A 6170-nucleotide genomic window follows, 5' to 3' on the forward strand; every position below is an offset into this window, starting at 1 on the left:
CGCATGCGCCGAACACAGCACAGCCCACGATTGGTTGTCAAGGGTGAGTGGGCAGAGCCTTACGCTCCATCCGCGAGGTGCTGTTTCCATGGAAACCTAACACCCTCTCTGCCTGGCGGTTCTGGGAGGATTTTACTTTATACAGGCTGTGTGCATTTTTGTGCTTGATCTGTTCGTTTATTTCATTTCTTTGTGTTCTTCAGTCAGGGCCTCACTCTCCTCATGTAGCCAAGGATGACCTTGAGCTCTAGGCTTCCCTCGTTCCCTCGTGTTCGTTCTCTCTCTCTCTCTCTCTCTCTCTCTCTCTCTCTCTCCCTCCCTTCCTCCCTCCCTCCCTCCCTCCGACCCTCTCTTCCTTCTTCCTTTTTTTGAAACAAAGTCTCATGTAGCTCAGGCTGGCCTGAATTTGATGTACAGTGCTAGCAGGCCTCAAATTTATAGCAATCCTCCTTCCCCAGTTTCCTAGTTTCTGGTAATGCAAGTGAGAACCTCCACGAGTTTTTGCTTGTTTGTTTTGTTTTTGTAAGCTTAGTGTGCTGACATACACCTGCAATTTCAGTCCAAGTTAAATAAAAATGACCCAACCTAGCTGGAGAGATGGCTCAGTGGTTAAGAGCACTAACCGCTCTTCCTAAAGGTCCTGAGTTCAATTCCCAGGAACCACATGATGGCTCATAATCATCTGTGATGGACTCCGATGCCCTCTTCTGGTGTGTCTGAAGAGACCAACTGTGTACTTACATACATAAAATAAATAAATCTTTAAAAAAATGACCCAACCTGCAACCTGCAGGGGTAGCCTGGGCTACATACCCTGTCTAGAAAAAAAAAAAACACATGCCAAACAAACAAAACCTGAGGTCTAGAGAGATGGCTCCATAGACAATTGTAATTCATAAGCAGCGTACTGCAAAAGTTCTCAAAGCCTGGGCTGCCCTAGCCTAAGGCCACATTAAGATGCCCCCCTAGGAGCTGTTGACCGCTCCTGTCAAAATGGTAGCACCACGACAACTCCTCAGCCTGCAGCTGTCACAGGAGCTGTCTATAACAGAGGCTGCCCCTCAAAAACACCACTGCAGGAGCTGTTCTACCGAAGCTATCCCATAGTGACAGCACTTCATCTCTAGACTCCCCGAGCAGCCCCACAGAAATGGTGCCTCAGCAAAAGCTGGCTGTGGCCTGAAGGACATCCCACTCTAACCCATGGGCCCAATGCAGGGTAAAGGGGGTGAGATAAACAGACACCAGTCACTGAGCAGGAAAACCTACCAATCCCGGGCAGGAAAACCCACCAATCCCTGAACTCCCCAAGCTTACAACTTGAAATCCCACCAATCCTCACTCTGGAAATCTCTACTCTGAAAAGCCTGCCTCCTAAGAAATCCTATATAAGCTCTGCCTTTTGCTCAACTCCCTCTTGTCCACTCCTAGGAGCAGAGGGCATCTTTCCTCTCTCCACACCTTGGACCCTCCAATAAATCTCTTTCACGAGATTTTCTGCTTGGTGTGACTTTCTCATCGGAAGACCCAAGAAGAAAAGAAGCGGGAGACAAAGGGCAGGGCAGAGGCTCCTGAGCTCCTGAGCTCAGCTGGGGATCCCCTCCCCTGGGAACCACAACCCCTCTTCTGAGGAGGCTTCCTCTCCGAGCTGCGTGGTTCCTGGGATCCCGTGTATCCGGCTGCCCTACCATCTGAGCAGAAACACTGACAGTAAGAACACAAGTCCAGAAGACTGGACTTCATGTCCCAGCACCCACATGGCAGTTCACAGCTCCAGGGGATCCCATGTCCTCTTCTGGCCTCGGCAGGAGCTGTGCGCCCATGATGCGCACACATACAGCATACATTTAAGTGCGTGCACACAAGCACATAGGCAAACTTTTAAAATGTGGGGTAATAGAGAGACTGGTTATTTTAGCGCACATCTCAAGTACCGGCCCTGTGGGGAAATCAGGGCAGTAGCCGAGAAGCAATACGTCACACGTGTTCCGAGGTCTAGAAATGGCGGTACTTGAATACTGACAATCTGTTCGCAACTGCACAGCCCTGGGTCTGTCTAGGAAATGTCCTGTCCAGAATCAAACTGAGAGCCTTCCTGGCTCAACTGACTGACACAATCAAGAAAATCTCCCACAGGCAATCAAAGAGATCATCTTTGGTTCCAGATCCAATCAAAGTGACAGCTGAAACTGATCATCAATGGTCCCTACTCCCAACCCCACACTGCACACAACCCCCGAAAAAAACAAAAACAAAAACAAACTCCTAGGCCAGGGTTAAAGTACCTGCAGGAAAAGCACTCGAAGTGTTGGGGAGTTTGAATCTCCAATTCCCACAAAAGCTGACAGCAGGAGAGGGCAGGGGAGGCCTGAAGGGGCAAGTCCCTAGGTTAGACCAGCAGAATCTGCAGGCTCTTCCTTTAATGAGAGATTTTGACTTGAGATACAGGGTGGAAAATGAACGAGAAGGACCCTGGGCCTCAACCTCAGGTTGCCACAAACATGTCACACAATGCTTTAACACACAGGGCATGTGTGCAGGTGTGCACACATGCACACTGGCGCAGACTGAAATGTGACTTGGTGGCAAATGCTTTTACCCCCTGAACCAAGTTGCCTCTGCTGTGCGTGTGCCTCGTGCGTGTTCGTGTGAATGTATGCACGCATGCACATTTGCATTTATGTTCCTGCTTGCTTTGTCCATTGCACCACCTGCATGCAGGGCTCACAGCAGCTACAAGATGGCATCTGGAATCAGAATTAACAAATGGCTCTAAAGTGCCATGAGCGTGCTGGAAATTGAACCCTGGTCCCCTGGAAGACTAGCCAGTGCTTTTAGCGATTGAGCCATGTCTCCAGCCCCTGCTATTCTTTTTTTTTTTTTTAAGACAGTGCTCTCAATAGCCCAGGCTTACCCAGAATTTGCTAAGAGAATGGCCTGGAACTCCTGACCCCCCTGCCTCCATCTACAGAGTGCTAGAGGGCAGACATGCATCGCCACAGCCGGTTTCTGCAGTCCTGGGAATGGAACCCAGGGCCCTATGCATACTTGCAGGGTGCTGTACCCACTGAGCTCCTAGCCAAGATGATTAGAGAATTCAGCACTGGTGGTCAGGTTTTGTATCAGACTGGGGAGTTCCCATTATGTGTGGGGAGGGTTTGAAAAAAAGTGGTCCCTTCCCATAGTGGTCTCCTAGGTGAAGGGATTCTGGCTGGCCCAAGCACTGCGACAAATATGGTTCTGCTAAGCCTTGCCCCCTCCCCCAGTCCCTCTGCCTTGCTAAACACACAAACACAAATAACCACAACGGTTAGGTTATACTCCTTAAGCTAGCCCCCAAGATCCGACTTCTTGTTGACAGCTTGTCTTCCTGGGGCCAAGGTCCAGCTCTCAGAGTACTTCAGTCTAGCGACGAGAAGCTCCCTTTGGCTGCCCTAATTAAAATGAAACGCCTCATCCTAACACAGGGTCACCCCTTGTACCTTTGTAAACCTCCGTTTTCCTACTGGCCACATCTGTCTCCTCCCCATCCAGAGGCTGTCCTTTGTCCCTCTCCAGGGACAAACACCCCTTCTCTCTCTCCCTTGTGCCCTTCCCCTTCTCCCTCATCCTCTATCTCCTGTCTTTGTCCCTTATCCCTCCCCTTTGTCCCTCTGAGGCAAACACATCTCCTTTGTGCAGAGAACTTGGTCCTGGAGTATCCTGAGTGACATTGGGGTTCCCTACCAGAAGTGACAGAATTAGGAGATGTGACCTTTGTTAGTATTTCTTCTAGGTCCCTCCCTACAGTTACCTAGCAATAGCCAGGTACAAGTCTGGTTGACAGAGAAGGACCCTCTATACCTCCTCTTTCTCTCTCCCTTTCTTCCTTTCTTTTTCTCTCCCTGTACACACACACACACACACACACACACACACACACACACACACACCACTTGTTCCCATTCTCAGCTGACCTCTTTCCTACTCTTTGTCCTTCTCTGTCCCCTTTCTTTCTCTGCCTTTACTCCCTTTCCCACTCCTACTTGCCTTGTCCCAAATAAATTTCACTTTATACTAGGCGGGGGGGGGTTACCTCAGCATGTGTCCACTAAGGCACCCCTTCCACCACACGTTACAAAACAAATCAGCCTTGTTGTGTCACTAGGGGTGGGCTTTGGAGGTCTGAGAGGCTCAGGCCAGGTCCAATGACACTCTCTCTCTTCCTGGTGCTTGCTGATCTGCATATAGAGCTCTCAGCTCCATCTCCAGCACCATGTCTGCCTGTGATAAAAGTGGATTAAACCTGGGCTGGAGAGATGGCTCAGCAGTTAAGAATACTGACTGCTCTTCCAGAGGTCCTGAGTTCAATTCTCAGCAACCACATGGTAGCTCACAACCATCTGTAATGGGATCCAATGCCCTCTTCTGGTGTGTCCGAAGACAGCCACAGTGTATTTATATACACAAAATAAAAATAAATCTTAAAAAAAAAAGGATGGATTAAACCTCTTAACCCGTAATCCAGTCCCAACTAAATGATTTCCCTTACAAGTTACCATGGTCATGGTGTCTCTTCACAGCAATACAATACTAAGACATCACTCCTATTTTTCTTTGTGTGCATGTGTGGGCAGTGGCATTTGAGATGTGACCTCATCCAGTAGCTCCTGCCCAATGGTCCTTCTGCCTCAGTCTCCCCAGTGCTCATAGGAGCCACTATGTGGGACTCATATTTTTCATTGCTTGAGAATTTTCACTTTAGTTCAGTGTTCATGCATTCGGTTTCCTGTGTCTGTTTTTATTTCTTTCACATTTTTCCATTCATCATCAGTGAGGGAACAGAGACACAGTTGCACTGTTACTGTGTGTGACCTTATCTTTCAGGACTTGGCTAGGACCTACACAAAGATTCATGACTTAGATGAGGAAAGAATTTGTGAGTGGCCTATAAATGAATTATTCTTTTTTTAAAAAGGGTTATTTACTTATCTTATGCATGTGAATACAATGTCACTGTCTTTGGACACACCAGAAGAGGGCCTAAGATCCCATTACGGATGGTTGGGAGCCACCATGTGGTTGCTGGTGGTTGAACTCATGACCTCTGGAAGAGCAGTCAGTGTTCTTTACCACTGAGCCATGTCTGCAGTCTGAATTATGCTTAATATAAATGTTACTAATGAATTAATCCAGTGGCTGTATTTCTTTATGTTATACTATTCCCCAATAATCACACAGAAAAAAAAACAACCCTATTTATAAAACTCCATTTCAATAGTGGCCTTAGGTTAAACGCCTTAGTTTTCTTTTTTCTTTTTTTTTTTTTTTTGGTTCTTTTTTTCGGAGCTGGGGACCGAACACAGGGCCTTGCGCTTCCTAGGTAAGTGCTCTACCACTGAGCTAAATCCCCAGCCCCACGCCTTAGTTTTCTATGCTACTCTGGTTACCTCCTAGCCGGTCCCACCATAGTTGCATATTATTATTGATCTGGCTCTCTGGGCTTCAGGTGTGTTTCCATGACCTCTCTCCCGACTCCTTCCTCTTGGCTCTAAATCTTCCATCCTCCTCACTTATCTGAACCTCCCTTACTCCCTCTCTCCTTCCTCTGGGTGACTCGTGTCCTACACTAGTCTCTGTTCTTCTCAGCCATTGGGTGATGAGCATTTATTGACAAGGCCGAGAATAAACAGTAAGAATTGTTCACACAAACTTGTCACAGGAAACTCTTGGTATAAGGACTACAATGCCCTGTCCTGAGATTGACACAGATACCAGGGCAGAGAGATCAGCACTTAAATAACACAAGGGTAAACTTTGCATAATGCTCAAAGACACTATGCCTATGGTGGCCTGCAGTGGCTATTCCTGGTTGTCAACTTGACCATATCTAGAATGAACTACAATCCAGAATTGGAAGGATTACTTTTGATCCTAATCTCGAGGCTGGGAGACAAATTTCTGACCTCGATCTTGAGGCAAAGTGGCTATGAATCCCAGGAGCTTAAGGCAAGGAAATCTCTGAGTTCAAGGTCACCTGGGACAAAGCAAGTCCCAGACCCAGCCGTGGTGGGACACACCTTTAATCTGGGACACACCTTCTGCTGGAGACATAAGGACATTGGAAGAAAGAAGAGCTTCTCTCTCTGGGACAGAGCCACTGCTAGATCCTTGGGAGTTAGACTACATAC

Source organism: Rattus norvegicus, chromosome 7 (genome assembly GCF_021556685.1).
Source record: "Rattus norvegicus strain SHRSP/BbbUtx chromosome 7, alternate assembly SHRSP_T2T, whole genome shotgun sequence".
Taxonomy (NCBI): Eukaryota; Metazoa; Chordata; class Mammalia; order Rodentia; family Muridae; genus Rattus; species Rattus norvegicus.